Genomic DNA, 17,285 nt, shown 5'->3' with positions numbered 1-17,285 from the left:
AGCAGAAAATTACTCAAACTTAGTCAGAATCATCTTTGGTGAATGAGAGTATTACTTTGGAAAATTGGGATTCCTGCCCCATCCCCAGGGGCTAGGGAAGGGCCCCAAAGGGAACATTTACCAATATTTTCAAATTCTTATCCTTTGATGACATGACAAGTATTGTATTTCACTTAGTTTACATGCTGATTTCCACATCACACCTAAACAATAAATTAAAGCTACCAGTACCTACCTATGATATAACTCAGGTGACCGCTAAGGCCCTTGGGCCTCTTGTTATGTTTTGTTTTGTTTCCTTTTAAATTAGCAGGAGTGGCCATGCATTCAAACATAAACGGTGATTCTAAAAACTCATTGAGGCAAAAAGTGCTATCTCTATTAATCTGATTAGAGGGATCTTATAGAATTTTATTTTTGACACTTTTATTCTCCGACGGTTGAGGCCAGGGTGGCCAAGTGGTTAATTGAGGCGTGTGACATTCTTCTACCACTAGCCCTGGGGCAGTCGCCAGGTACTGGCCGTAGGTCAGTGGTTTCTCTCCGGGAACTCTGGCTTTCCTCCACCAACACAACCTGACACGTCCTTAAATGACCATAGCTGTTAATATGACGTAAAACATAAACAAACAAACAAAACAAAACAAAAGTGACGGCAGGGTGTGTGCATTAGTTCAATGTTTATTTATTTCATGGAGGTATGAAAAAAGAAAACTAATACCATTTATTTGATATGAGTAAAAGGAAAAAGAATTTTTCATAGTTTAACATTTTACTTTCTTTTTACTCTTGTTCTTTGAATTTGTAAAGATCTGGGTGAATAACTCGAATGTAAGTAAAAACTAACATGTATGTAAATAAGTATATCCAATTGATGTACAATATTTTAGATGTTAAACAAATTTTTTTTCATAGTTTCACATGCTTATGAAACTGAATTTTTATTTAATGTTTTCCAGCTAGCAGTTATAATGTAGAAATGTCTATATGTTTTGGAAGCAAAATGAACACCTGAGTAGTTAGCTTGAGATTCTTAATGAATCACTCTATCATATACATGTATAAATGTGTACAGTAAGTTTTAAAATTTATTTTGCAGAAATATTCAAAATTGATTCAATAACATTTTCTTCTTATTAAATAGAAAATGTGCTCCTGGTACTTTCACTTTCAATACTGGTATCAGGGAGACGGGAGCATGGATTACATCTTTAATTTTGTTTCCCACTACATTATAGATTATAAAATATCAGCAGTGACAATTAATATCAACACAGGGAAAATGGAATAATCACTCTGTTGTTGAACTGATGGAAAATTTAAAGGAAAAATGGAACCAAGACAGATAATTCATTTGGTAGTATTTTGTTACAAATGGGTGAATTTTTAAACTGAAATGGGGAAAATAATACCTAAATTGGAGAGGGAAACTGGCCCATATTCAGCCCTGACAAAGGCCTGCATATACCCATGGGTATACAAATATATTGATTGGAAATACTATCAAAGATAATTACATAATCAAATACAAAGTAATAACCATATGTTTGTTGGACACAGAAGAGGAATTTACTAGCTCTGTTCCATGTTTCTATCGAGACAGTCATAACAATTATATAAATAGTGACGAGGTCTGTAATAATATGTTAATGGCATTTAAAGTGCATGATGCCAACCCTGGAAATATACTCCACATCGGGGTCTGTTCTAGTACTCTATACAGATACAGATACAAATGCTTGTCATTCATTGTTATTAGGTTGGTGCATATGTGCAATACATGTATATTTCAAGGTAAACAAACTGTTAGAATGTCTAGTTTGAAACAAGTTTTCTGATATGTTAAGTTCAGTTGTACTGTAGTTTTTGGATTAGTTGACAGGGTGATGTTTATATTTCTGGATTTATACAGGAATAATAAGGCTTCATTTTGTGGAAGTTTGTGGTATATGCAAGAGTCAGTTTATTGTGGTCCCTGGGTTACACAGTGTTAACTTTATGAAGGTTCTGGATTATACAGGGTTCAGTTTATGTAGTTTTCTCTACTATACATGGTTAACTGTATGCATGTTACTGATTTATACAGAGTCTAACTTTATTTATGTTTCTGGATTTTACAGGGTTCAGTTTACAAAGTTTCTGGATTATATACAGGGTTTAGTTTATGAAGGTTTCTGGATTAAACAGGGTTCATTTTTTGTAGGTTTCTGTTTTATGCAGGGTTCAGTTTATGTTGCTTTCTGGATCCTACATAGTTCAGTTTATATAGGTTTCTGGATTATACAGGGTTCAGTTTACAAAGATTTCTGGATCAAACAGGGTTCACTTTATGTAGGTTTATGGATTATACAGGGTTCAGTTTACAAAGGTTTCTGGATCATACATGGTTGTTTATGAAGATAAACAGGTTTAACTTTATGCAGGTGTCTGGGTAATACAGGTTTAACTTTATGCTGGTTTCTGAGTTATACAGGTTTAACTTTATGCAGGTTTCTGGGTTATACAGGTTTAACTTTATGCAGGTTTCTGGGTTATACAGGTTTAACTTTATGCAGGTTTCTGGGTAATACATGTTTAACTTTATGCAGGTTTCTGGGTAATATGTAGGTTTACTTTATGCAGGTTTCTGTGTTATACAGGTTTAGTTTATGCAGGTTTCTGGGTTATACAGGTTAAACTTTATGCAGTTTCTGGGTTATACATGTTTAACTTTATGTAGGTTTTTAGATTTGACAGGTTGCTAATCTTTATACAACATGTCTGATTTCACTGATCACATAATTTCAGTGGATGTTGATGTTTCCTTTAGAATAGGAGTATGTACCTGTAACTGTGCTACAAAACTTATATAAAATACAAGTTGACTCATTCTGCCCGTAACTGATGTGTTTCTCGTGTTTATGTTTTCCAGGTGTTCAATACAGGGCTGCAGAATTGATTCAGCACAGAAAACCAGAAGATTACGGGATTTAAAGAGAGGTCAAAGGTCAGCTGCTGTTGAACAGGGCATGTGTTAGCGGAGATCAAACGACTCAAGAATAGACTATCACCACATGTCCGCCTGACCAGACGACATTTAACCAGTGTATATGATTTGAAGTAAACCAGGCGATATAACAATAAAAGTCGATTAAAAAACATCCTTGTATACCGATTTTAATCTGCAACTGATAAATCACCAAGAATTGGGAAAAACACTGTGGAAACAAGTTTGAGGAACCACATTGTGTGGTAAGTAGATTCAAGTAATCCATGTATATCATTAAAGTTTTATAAGCTCATATAACCAAATATTTTCCTTTTTATGAAGTCCGTCCAACACATTATTGATTTTGTCCCTGTTTTAGCTCATGTTATATAAAGTGCTTGTGAGCTAATGCTACAGTGCAGAGTCCACTAACTGTTTGTCATTTACATCTTCTTTAAGTAACTTCTTCTTGAGATCATTGACTGAAAGGCATAGAGGTTGCTCAAATGAATGAACTTTACCATTGTTTTAGGTCACAGTGGTCAAACATCCGTTCAAAAATTGAACGGCTTCTTCTAAAGATCGATAACATCTATCTTCATGAATGTCCTATACATAGCTTGTTAGAGATGAAGCCTTAAGGACTCTTTTGTTCAAAGAAATAACCTTGACCCACTTTCAAGGTCAGAGTGAGCTTCAAAGGTTTGATGAAAATAAGAGTAATTGATAATGTGCAGTATGGCTTGCTGTTCTCAAGAGATATGAAATGTTCTTAAATCAATTATCTTGACCCATTTTCAAGGTCCCTGAGTGAGTGGTAACAAATTATTCTAAGAGTTAATACAGATTAGAGTTATTATATTCAGCCTATGGCTTGCTCAGGTCAGTCAAGGGATACAATTAATATACTAAAATTAATGACCTTGACCTACTCCTTATAGGTCACACTCACTGAGGTCAAACTTCAAACAGTTTTGATTGAATGTTTATAATAGTCACTGCCATTGGAGCTTTGTTTTTTTTTTTATTTTGAAAACATTGAATTTAGGATAATGTCGTCAACTACCAAAATAGGTATATTGTTAACATTTCATTACAGGACTTTGAAAATACATGGGAGGGTTACTCATGTTTAAGTCTGTGATTTTCCGAAGATACTCAACTGATTACCACAACACAATATACCCCCGTATTCATGAAACTTTTCTCGTGCTCATGCAAGCCTGGATTTGTACTCGAACCAACTTCCTTATCGCTTGCATTTAATTCATGTGACGCAGTTAAAAAGTCAAGCATGACCATTTAAAATTATGTTCAGGTTGCAATCCAAGTCAGAAATGCTTCCAAATCATCGACAATTTTTTTCCATTAACTCAATCACCCCTAGGCCTACATACCTAAACTGGACTTGCCCAATTTATGATTTGGTAAGGTTAAAAGGGGACTTGAGGGGTAAAAGGTTTATTTATAACCGGAACAAGAAATTTGGCTTGAGCATAGAATCTGAGTTTGAGGATGAAATCTGTTTCATGAATACAAGCCCGAGACTGAAATGTAAAACATCAGAATAAAAGCTAGCTCTGTATGCTGACCATGCTGTGTAGATTTTATAAGTTATTCTGTTGAATGTAATATTTCTGATACAAGTTTCATAAGGTACGTTTCATTAATGCTGATTTCTTAAGCTAAGCAATATCAATCTGTACTACGTATACAGTGAACTGGAATAACCTTGTCATTCTATCCTCTGTAATGTTTACAAGCAAATATTTGATCACTTACTTCTGGATTTGAGCCCACATGATCCTGTCTGTATTGAATATTTTTTAACACTATTATATCCATCCTAGGGTGAACTGGTGCAGATTTCTCGAAATTAAAACACTTTCGGATTTATCAGGTTTCTAAGAATTTGATTTGGCCATAAAACATGTCCCCCCCCCCCCCGTCATAGAAAGAGAAAGATATTTGACTTGAACATCCATGCATGTATAATTGTTCATGTGTTGTAGTTGTAATAAAATTTTGTCCAGCCTGTAACTTTAGAGCCTTTTAGAGTGGGGCTGGAGGTTGTATATACGAATCACCCTCCTGTCCATGAACCTCCTAAACTTCTTGTAAGATTGTTTGTCACTAATAATAATGGCACCGCGAAAGTAACACCATTAGATAGATGTGCATAAAGAATGGTCTATTTACGATTTTGCATTTTTTTCCTGGCTGTTTTTAAGTTCTGCTCCATAAACCTTGTAAGTGTAACTCCTCCTTAACTGTGTGTTAAATTTTTTCATAACTTTGTACAGTGAAAGTACATTATATGTAGATGTGCTTGACGGAAGGGATTTGTGATTTGGGTATATACCCATGGTAAACAAGGTTTGAGTACATTCAGATAAAAGGGAGCTGGGGTGGTATCTTTGGGAGTTCTCTCACAGTCTAGATCTCTAGTAAGAATGGGTATTTTGTTTTGACAATTGAAATTGATGGTCAGTTGTAAGTAAAAAAAAATTGTACCTTACTATAAAATATACTTAGAACAAAAAAGGAAGCCAGCAGTTTATAGTCATATCAGTTCTTCTCTTTCCTATGTATATTAATTATAAATGGCAATTGTAATTTTTACCATTTACACTTATCAATGATACCAGTTGAACCAGGAGGTTGAAAAAGCAAAATGCATTATAAATGGTGAAAGAAAGTTAACTAAACAGTTTACAGTTTGCAATAAAATTTTGTACATCAGTAAAACTGCAAATATTCCACGTGTTATAATTCATCACCGCATAAAAGTACATGTTCATTATTTTGAATGTCATTTTAGAATTACATCTTACGCAATTACTGACATGGCGTTTGAATATTCAGTATCAATGTATAGCTATTACAAAATTGAAAGTTGTTTTCTGTAAGGAAACCACAGGAGCTATATGGTGAGTCAGTTAGGATCCTGAGGACATTTAAACTCATTCACCCCTGACATTTCATAATGAACTATTCCAACCTTTGAATTGGAAGAATTTAAATGTGTCTTTAGGGGCAAGTGAGTTAAATGTGTCTGTAGAAAATCAGATCCTGTTCCTGATGCCTGTATAATGTTACATGGAAATCTAATGTCAGGTGTTTACAATAGAGTTTGTAAATGGCAGTAGGATGTGTTTATGTCAGGCCCACTCCGAACAAGCTTTAGAATTCCTTCCTAAGTATGAGTGTCTTTATACTGTTCAGGAAAAAATCATGCAACTTACCAAACAAATAATTATAGGGCACTTATAATCCAACTATATTGACATCAATTTTATTATATTACCATAATTTCATTATCACATTATTTCAATCAATGACACATGTACAGTAGTAAAATGGAAATAGATGGAAGGTTATTATTAGAAATATTGATATAAAACTTGGTGATAATAAACCATCAAAGGATGTTATATTATATAGCTGGATTGATAAGGTACAGTATAATATATTGATTTACTTAGCACCTGGAAAAGAGCAAGGTAACCGTATCTAACTGTACATGTTTGTAATAAGTGAGTATACACATCCACAGCATATTCTTGTTAAAAGTCTCCAAAACAAATTGGGATCAAAACTTAGATTGTACAATGTATTGTCCTGTGTCTCCCTCTCTCTATATATAAGCTCATACATAAGTGTAATTGTGAGTTTCTGATTTTATGGTTATATAGTACTTCAGCATCCATGCTTTCATCCGACTAGAATAAACTTTTGGTTCTGAAAAAAAATTGTACACTAGCTTATTATTAGCAACTGAGACCTTTTATAAGGTAATCAAACACATTTATAGTTCAGTATATAGATTATATACTGATACATCATGTACAGCATTTCTTTGAGCGAAGGAAGTATTAATTGTATATCCTTCGATAAATTTCGAAAAAAAAAAACGTTGTATAACACACAAATCTTTTTATTCAAAGCTAAATAATCAGTACTGAAAATATGTAAATACACAACTGACTGGGGAAAAAATCAGAATGAAATTAACCCATTCACCCTTAAAGTCTCATTTGACACTTAAAAATTAAAGACTAGGTATTAGTCCAGTTTAAATATGTAGGGGTGAATGTCTGTGTTTAACGAAAAATACATAAGTTTCCTCTACAGAGTTTCAAACCAGAAATTCAGGTGTCATGTATATAAATATCTACTGCTAAATTTGAGGCAGAAAGTGGAGCTGTGTACTTCCTACCACAGGTCACGATCCGTTGGGTCACATCTGTTCCAGAAGTCAACACAGTTTATTTTTACACCGTATTATAAACATAAACTTAATCATATTTAGCATTGTGGTGGGATCTTGTACGATGACAGCTGATTAGTAGCGAGACTCTCTCCGTGGTCTCAGCTGATGAAAGCCTTGTTAGATTGAGAAACTTAATTCAGCTTACATTTTCACATTCTAATTATATTTGTTTATTGTTTAAAACATGTAGCAATGATTACAGTCAGACATTTCACATTGTTTTGAAATCTATAATGGGACTTAGCCTGCTTTGACTGACATTAGTTCTTTGAAATATCGCTATTAAGTTACTTGATGTAACCTGTTTATGCTAAGGACTTGTGTTGACCGAATTACACATGATACACTTGATATCTTAAGGATGCATGCATGTGTTGACCAAATTACACATGATACACTTGATATCTTAAGGATGCATGCACGTGTTGACCGAATTACACATGATACACTTGATATCTTAAGGATGCATGCACTGTCACACATATGTTACACCACTCCCCTTTGCCCCATGCAAGCCATTATGTATATATATATATGCCTTACATCTCAGGGTTAACAAGGATATGATACATTATTGCAATACAACATTGTTGCACTGGCTTACATTGGTCAACAAAATTTCCATAGCCCTTTTTTTGCATGAATAGATGTGTTTTTTTTCGTTTTTTTCTTCTCAATATATTTGGAGGAGAATAACCAAGAGGCTTAGGGTGATAAAATTGGCCAGTAGTGTGCTTGGTTTAGGGGCTATCAAGTTTGCTCAAATGAATGACCTTAACCCACTTCAAGGTCACAGGGGTCAAATTTGTTAAAACTTTGAATATTTTTTCTGAATAACCAAGACACCTACGTATACGGTTATGATATTCTAGGCCAGTAGCATGATTGAATGAAGTGCTATCAATTTTGTTCCAATAAATGACCTTGAACTTCTTCCGAGGTCACACAGTGGTAATGTTTGTAAGGTAACGGGGTAATGATGACATGTATGCATTAGCATGTTTGGATGAAAGGAAGTCAAATTGTTCAAAGGAAATTATACCTTGAACCACTTTAAAATGGGCATGGAAGTCATTAGTGCTTTAAAGTATTGGATTTAAATTAATGATCCAGAGAAACAATGGAGGGTAAATGTTGGTAAAGTAATTTTACCATAAAAGTCTTACAACGAAGATTCATAAGGTGCAGATTAATAAGATTTTCCAACAAAGATCCGTAATTTGTAGTATAGCCTTAATTTTCATAAATCTGACCTTGAAAATCTTTGAAGGTCACAGATGTAAGATGAATAACAGGTGAGCAATACAGGCCCTTTGTGCATCTTGTTTTAGACCACAGCGAGGTTATAAATATTCCAGTCTGTAGTTTCCTAACACCATGACTTCATTTTCCACAACTAGAACTATTTTTTTTATGCGTAGAATACCTAAAATTTTCATTGGATCAAAATGATAATTCATATTTGAAATATTTGGAAATAACATTCTTTAAAAACTGTATCCATTACGTTATAAAGAATTTAAATAAGGACAGTATGCTTTGTTTTTATTATGGCAGTTATTATTCACATGAAATGGTGTTGATATGTGACCTTAACCTTGATATGATGATATTGACCTAATTACAGAACGTGGTTGGATTTCTTGTTGATCTGGCACCCTGGGAGAGGTGAAAACGGCCGGCTTCAGGCTGACAGTGTGGGACTCTGCCAAAACTAGGGTGTGCTTCAAGGTGAAGAAAAAAATTGGTGAGTAACAAGCTTCATAGTGATTAAATCAAAAGTAAGAGTCTGCTTCAAGTCACCAATACAGTGTGCTTTAAGGTAAAGAAATGCATAGGTCTACTTCAAAGTAAAGATATTATGTAGCTCTGCTTCAGGGTAAAGAAATTATATAGGTCTGCCTCATGATCAAGGTAAAGAAATAGCACAAGTCTGCTCCAATGTAAAGATATTATATAGGTCTGCTTCAAGGTAAAGAAATAGCACACGTCTGCTTCAAGATAAAGAAATAATACAGGTCTGTTTCAAGGAAAGGAAAGGAAAAACACAAGTCAACTTCAAGGTAAAGAAAATTATACAGGTCTGCTTTAAGGAAAAGAGATTATACAGGTCTGCTTCAAGTTTAAGAAATAGCACAAGTCTGTTTCAATGTAAAGAAATAGCACAAGTCTGCTTCAAGGTAAAGTAATTATACATGTCTGTTTCAAGGAAAGGAAAAACTTAAGTCAACTTCAAGGTAAAAAAAGTATACAATTCTACCTCAAGGTAAAAAATGCAATCTGACTAAGGTAAAGAAAATTTAAGTCATCTTTCAGGCAAAGGAGACAAAGATTTCTTTAAGGAGAAGAAACTAAAATTAGTCTACTGTAAGATAAAAAGGCAAAACTGTGGTATGCTTTAAGGTGATGAAGTAGAAAAAATGGATTTGCTTCAAGGTCCAACAGAAGTAGGTCAGTTTTGCAGAAATCAGGGGACAAGTTTACTTCACGATGACAGAAATATAGGATGATGGAATCTTAAAAATAAGGGCATGCTTTTAATTCAAGATGAAGAAAAAATAACAATTGCATGTAAAGTAGAAAGTGAATAAAATGTTTTTTTGTGGTCTAGTGAAAAAAATGGTGAGTATTTAGCTTAGGAATATGGATTTTAATCTGATTTTGCAGACCTTGTATCTTGTATAATTAGGGTAAAATGTGTGTGATAAATGTTTGATCATGGAGGGCACAACGTACCTAGTGCCCCTGTAGCTACATGTTGTAACTGGTTTCATTAACTTGCAAAACAAATTTGAATGTTCTTCATGATGAATTTGGAACAGTTCAGCAGGTTTTCAAATTAAAGAAAACAGATTTAATCAATAAGATTACGATAATAATAAAAGGATGAAATCCTCCTATAAAATACACTCTTATTTGTTTGCTCACCACAAATAAGGCCTTGCTTACCATGTAACCTCACAAGGTCACAGAGATTATACTTGTGGGGAATTGTTGACAGGATAAACTATCAACAAGATAAGATAGCGTTATGTAATCCGAGAGCACCTGTATTATAGCAAACGGTTTGTGTAAACAATACAAAGATCCCTAGTGTGGCAAGTATGTGATCCTCTCCCTGTATACATTATACAGAACCCTAAATAATTCAAATACATACCACCAAATAAGGCAAGTATGGGAGCCTCTCACTAGTTGTCATGGTATTTACCTTAGTTGTTGTGTGGCTCTACCATCACTGGCCACTGTTGTCATGGTATTGATATTAGCTGTTGTTTGACTCTACCATCAATGGCCACTGTTGTCATGGTATTGACCTTAGTTGTTGTGTGGTTCTACGATCACTGGCCACTGTTGTCATGGTATTGATATTAGCTGTTGTGTGACTCTACCATCAATGGCCACTGTTGTCATGGTATTGACCTTAGTTGTTGTGTGGCTCTACCATCACTGGACACTGTTGTCATGGTATTGATATTAGCTTCTGTGTGGCCGTTCCATCACTGGACACTGTTGTCATGGTATTGACCTTAGTTGTTGTGTGGCTCTACCATCAATAGCCACTGTTGTCATGGTATTTACCTAAGTTGTTGTGTGACTCTACCATCAATGGCCACTGTTGTCATAGTATTTACTTTAGTTGTTGTGTGGCTCTACCATCACTGGACACTGTTGTCATGGTATTGATATTAGCTGCTGTGTGGCCCTTCCATCACTGGACACTGTTGTCATGGTATTGACCTTAGTTGTTGTGTGGCCCTACCATCAATGGCCACTGTTGTCATGGTATTTACCTAAGTTGTTGTGTGACTCTACCATCAATGGCCACTGTTATCATGGTATTGACCTTAGCTGTTGTGTTGTCCTTCCATCACTGGAGACTGTTGTCATGGTATTGACCTTAGCTGTTGTGAGGCCCTTCCATCACTGGAGACTGTTGTCATGGTATTGACGTTAGCTGTTGTGTGCCCCTTCCATCACTAGACACTGTTATCATGGTATTCACCTTAGTTGTTGTGTGGCCCTACCATCACTGGCCACTATTGTGATGGTATTGACCTTAGCTGCCGTGTGGCCCTTCCATCATCGGACCCTGTTGTCATGGTATTGTCCTTAGTTGTTGTGTGGCCCTACCAGCACTGGTCACCGTGTCATGGTATTGATCTTAGCTGCTTTGTGGCCCTTCCATCACGGGACACTGTTGTCATGGAATTGACCTTAGCTGCTGTGTGTCCCTTCCATCACTGGACAATGTTGATATTAGCTGTTGTGTAGCCCTTCCATCACTGGAACCTGTTGTCATGGTATTGCCCTTAGCTGTTGTGTGGCGCTCCCCTCAATGGCCACTGTTGTCGTGGTATTCACCTAAGTTGTTGTGTGGCTCTACCATCTCTGGCCACTGTTGTCATGATGTTTACCTTAGTTGTTGTGTGCCCCTTCCATCACTAGACACTGTTGTCATGGTATTGCCCTTAGCTGTTGTGTGGCGCTCCCCTCAATGGCCACTGTTGTCGTGGTATTCACCTAAGTTGTTGTGTGGCTCTTCCATCAATGGCCACTGTTGTCGTGGTATTCACCTAAGTTGTTGTGTGGCTCTTCCATCATTGGACACTGTTGTCATGGGATTGACCTTAGCTTCTGTGTGGCCCTTCCATCCCTGGACACTGTTTTCATGGTATTGACCTAAGCTCTTAATTTGTCCTTCCATCACTGGATACTGTTGTTATGGTAAAGACCTTAGTTGTTTTGTGGCCCTTCAATCACTAGACACTGTTATCATGGTATTCACCTTAGTTGTTGTGTGGCTTTACATCACTGGACACTGTTTTCATGGTATTGACCTAAGCTCTTAATTTGTCCTTCCATCACTGGAGACTGTTGTCATGGTATTGCCCTTAGCTGTTGTGTGGCGCTCCCCTCAATGGCCACTGTTGTCATGGGATTGACCTTAGCTACTGTGTGGCCCTTCCATCCCTGGACACTGTTGTCATGGTAGTTGTCATGGTGTTGACCTTAGCTGTTGTGGGGCCCTTCCATCACTGGAACCTGTTGTCATGGTATTGCCCTTAGCTGTTGTGTGGCGCTCCCCTCAATGGCCACTGTTGTCATGATGTTTACCTTAGTTGTTGTGGGGCTCTACCATCACTGGACACTTTTGTCATGGTATTGACCTAAGCTGTTGTGTTGTCCTTCCATCACTGGATACTGTTGTCATGGTATTGGCCTTAGTTGTTGTGTGGCCCTACCAGCACTGGTCACCGTGTCATGGTATTGATATTAGCTGCTGTGTGCCCTTCCATCACTGGATACTGTTGTCATGGGATTTACCTAAGTTGTTGTGTGGCTCTTCCATCACTGGACACTTTTGTCATGGTATTGACCTTTGCTGCTGTGTGGCCCTTCTATCACTGGACACTGTTGTCATGGTATTTACCTTAGCTGTTGTGTGGCCCTTCCATCATTGGACACTGTTGTCATGGTATTGATATTAGCTGTTGTGTGGCCCTTCCATCACTGGACACTGTTGTCATGGTATTTAGTTGTTGTGTGGCTCTACCATCACTGGACACTGTTGTCATGGTATTGACCTTAGCTGCTGTGTGGCCCTTCCATCACTAGACACTGTTGTCATGGTATTGACCTTATTTTTTTCTCTATAAAGATCCAACTACTAGGATATGGTTGATTAAATAAATTTATCAACTTGAAATATGATAATACCTTGAATGTGTACATATTTCAGGGTGTCAAGATCAAAGTTGTTGTAACTATTTATAGAAAATTATCAAACACTGAAACTAATTTCACATGGTGGTGGGAGCACACTTGTTATATTAGATAATCATATAATCTCCCATATGGTAGTTTTATATTGTTGGAAAAAACCCACATGAAATATATAGTAAAGTTGAAAAAAAAATTATATATATATATAACTGCATGTGCATTTTAAGAAATTTAGAGCAAGGTTAATTTTGAACATTTAATTTACAATGCCTTGGAAATAAACACCAAGCCTGATTATTAGACCGATCGTAGAAATAAATCATTGTTTACCCTGATATAGGTAGAGAAACCCCTGAGGCAGGACCCCTCAAATCAGGGAAATCGGGCAATGGTTTCCCTATTGGTGGGCCCCTCACATTATTCAGTAGTATTACGTTATCTCGTTTGTAGTAAAATCTGTGCGCCTGGTTAGAGATATCCTTTGAACTTAAGTGAACAGGTACACTAATATAACTGTTTAGTAAGGTAAGGTAACCGTTATGTGAAAAAAAATGATTAACTTTCCTATTCACCCCAAATTCATGAATTACTTTTTCTTCTTAATTTAAAAAAATAAAAATTCAAATGGGATGACAAATATTTTCCAGAACTTGTGTTACTGATAAAAACTGTTTGTAGAAGTTTGTGTCCCGAGGCTTAATCGCTATATAACAAACAGGCGTTTACCTGTACCTGTAGGAATCTAATCAGACAGGTTGACATGTAAGGAGTTTGTCCCAAGGTCAACATATTTCCTACACACTTGCTGACACAAATGCAAAGGTAAAAATTTTGAAAGTTTTGCACTTTAATATCTTGAGAATCATAACTGTCTTTTGTTTGGGAAAAAATATGAATTTAATTAGTTTCCATTCAAATTCTTATAATGATCAGAGGATTTGAGCCTGGGTTGGGTAACAGATTATCATTTAGAAGACTGCTTTGATATGAGTGAAAATATTTTAACCCAATTTGTATCAAAGATCCCTGGAGCAAGGTGACATTGTTTAACTGTCCCATGGACATAAGATATGGGCCTGGGATGGGAAATAAGTCAATATTTAAAAGACTATTTCCGTATGAGTAAAGAAATTTTAATCTGATTTGGTTTTAAGAATTCCTGGCCCAAGGGGACCTAATATTGTATAAATAAGTGTAATGTGACCTAATCAACTGTTGGCAGAAGGGCAGGGTATAGTAATGGTAAACCTTTAACTCATTCACCCCTGAAAACACATTTGAACTCTTCCAGTTCCAAGGTTTTAATAGTTCATTATGAAATTTCAGGGATGAATGAGTTAACAGACTGTTCTTATTGAGATTTAAAACTGTTAGATTTGGTGTGATAGAAGTGTACCCATACCTAGAGCATTCTTCGGTTAAGGGGATTTAAGGGTGACAGAAGTGATGAAAGTACAGGCCTTTATATCGTGGAAATATAACATGGTGTAATAGTAACCACTATAGGCTTTCAGGCATGATATAAAAACAACAGTCATTATCTAAAAGTTTCAGTTACTATATTTTCGCCTGATCTAAGCCTGTAATTACTCCGCTCATTGATGTAAATTATCGTAATGGATATAATTATATTAAAGACCTGGTAAACCATTTAGGAAATAGTGTATTGGCCTTTTGTTTATTCTACTATAACAGTAACTTTAGCTTTTACACTAACGTTAGACCTCTAAATAATGATCAATAAAGTTTATTTTGTTCGATCCCCCGTACAACTGCCACAAACTGTGACTTACCTATTAGAAAAGTTTTCCCGGCACAACAACAGCTTATTTGATAAATTGTTTCGGAAATTAAAACCCTACCTTGTGGGATTTTCATGAAAAAATAATAAAGATGAAAAAAAGTGAACATTGTCAACAACATTGTTCTAAGTGTAAAAAGTCAGTGGGGCTTGACTGGGATTCAAACCCCGGACTTAATATTGTTATGCTATGAGTAAAACTTACTGTGTTACCGTAAGCTATTGGATGGCCTGTATATCTGTTGGGGGAATAAATCCAATCTCACCAAATATCTATACTCAACAGTTTACCTTATATGAATACCAGTAACGCATTGTCTAAATACTTGATATTATTCACTGAAGATGATAGTCTAGTAAATATCTCAAATTAAATATCCGTAGTGAAAGGGTTACTATATTTCAAGAATATTGAACTAGTCTGTTTACATCAAGGAGTTACTTCCGGAACCTTATCCAAATCATCATATCAATGTATAAATATATGTCTGTGTTAACGTTTCTTACCACCTGTTGTCACCTTAGGAGAGGACTTAGATAGGCTATGCCTGATGTCTGATCCTAATTGACTTTTGTTTATATTGTCAATACAATTTGTTGAAATTGAATTGAAATTGAAGCTATTGGAAATATCCAGCTTGCCCAACTGTGCTACAGTTATAGCCAAAATGAAATATTCTCAGGGACATGGATCTTTAAACATAAGTTTCCATATTTTGATTTATATTACTGTGTAGTTAATTTAGCACTCTCAGGTAGTGCAGCCGTTAAGTTACTCAATGATTTATTAAAACAGAGGAATGATTCCAAAGTGTCCTTTTCTGATGAAAGTAATTGAAATGTAAACTTTATTTATTTTGCAACACTTATGAAACAAGTAATTTCATCTTATATTAGTCAGTCTAGTTGGCCGGGATATTATCGCACGGGGGGTTCTGTCTTCATGTTGGAGGAAACATTTTCAAATTCCCACACTTTCTCATATAAAAAAACCTGCTAAACTATCAGCTTGTTAATGTCATATTGTACCTAATGAACCGTTAATTAGCGTGTTTTTTCACGGTGTATATGTGTCCAATAAGTCGAGAATTTAAGGTCAGAAGGTTTTATTATTACCCAAAAACCAATATATAAGATGTCAGATACATGTAGGACGTATTATTGGGCAATATCAAATCAACCATAAAATCTGACCACACAATTCGTTTTAGTACCTAAAGTTTTCGACTCTCTGATAACATAGGGTTTGTTCGAATATAAACCTACAGGAGTGTCTTGACCGCCATGTTTAAAAGTATCATCATCAGAGTTAAAAAGACAGCTCTATATGTCCTAATGCCAGTATGATGGGTTTGCTATTGGATATTTACATACGATTGTGATATACCTGTCGACACAACAATTTGGCCAGTTCAGGTTCTACCAGGCCGGTCGGACAGGTACGTAGGAATCACTTAGCTTGTCCTGTATTCATTTTTTTTTATACCTTTTTCGGAGACATTTTTACGATCAACACATACTGGATGTTTGTGTGTTGAGTGATTACCTGGTATAATTCATTCATATAAACATAATGACCTCATAGATTATACAGGTTAATATAAACTTCAGTGAGGTCATGCATTTAATGTTTTCCTTAAATGATAAACAGGAGTTTAGGTCATGGAAGGAAAATGTTTCGATTAAGCTGCTAAATCTTTTTGTATTAAACTTGAATTCTCTATATGCGATTTCATATTTTCTAGAAAACAGTTCCAAAAGAATTTTAAAATACAATCTATAATGACATGTGTAGGAATATACCAAAACTGAAAATGTTTTACCCAGTGCAAATATTAAAAAGTTTTGCCTTTCACAAGTAAATTTCATATTAGATAATGTTATTTTTTTTCTTTAAAACCTGAAGGAATAAATGTCACTGTATTTATATTTTGGTAATCATATATCCAAGGCTTTGTTTACTCATTTACCCCTGAAATTTCATAATGAACTATTCCAACCTTTGAACCGGAAGAGTTCAAATGTATCTTCAGGGATGAATGAGTTAAGGTGGCTCCACACTTTCGCAATTAACCAGCAAAATTCGTTGAAACTTTCATATAATTGTTATGCAACTATGTCGAGTTGATTTTATGAAAATCTAAACATTCCGATAGTTTGGGGAATTTTTTGGAAAAAATACCAAAAAATTGAATTTTCGTCAATTCTAATATTTTCCGTTTTTTTTTGTGTGTGGCATTGTTCGGAACAATAACAACAATAATAAAATGAAAAGAAGCATTTCTAATTAACCCTACAAATATTTTATTTATCGCAAAATATGTAACACATGTTACACAAAGTGTTTTTTATTGAATTTGTACGGATAAAAGTGATTATCTACAAGCTAAAAGCACCCAGGACACAAAGTTCTATACATATAGAGTGGGAAATTGAACAAAATATACACAATGGCTTTATAATTAATTTATTTTACATTTTACAATCACTTTGATCCGGGTGAGAGTTATCTTCCT

The 17,285-nt window shown here is 35.4% G+C and overlaps 1 protein-coding gene across 8 annotated transcripts in view; it reads left to right on the top strand.

The window, feature by feature from the left end:
• LOC110449660 (band 3 anion transport protein-like) overlaps positions 1 to 17,285 on the top strand; it is a 79,335-nt gene that overhangs the window by 15,418 nt on the left and 46,632 nt on the right. For all 8 annotated transcript variants that reach the window (XM_021496666.1, XM_021496667.1, XM_021496664.1 and 5 more), the window contains exons 2-3: positions 2,912 to 3,231; positions 8,869 to 8,988. The gene's annotated coding sequence lies outside the window, so the exon portion shown is untranslated. The remainder of the gene's footprint in view (positions 1 to 2,911; positions 3,232 to 8,868; positions 8,989 to 17,285) is intronic.

This window comes from Mizuhopecten yessoensis, unplaced genomic scaffold, assembly GCF_002113885.1.
Source record: "Mizuhopecten yessoensis strain PY_sf001 unplaced genomic scaffold, ASM211388v2 scaffold4761, whole genome shotgun sequence".
Lineage (NCBI taxonomy): Eukaryota > Metazoa > Mollusca > Bivalvia > Pectinida > Pectinidae > Mizuhopecten > Mizuhopecten yessoensis.
Note: the sequence above shows the minus strand (reverse complement) of the source record. Positions and strands in the feature narration are given on the sequence as shown.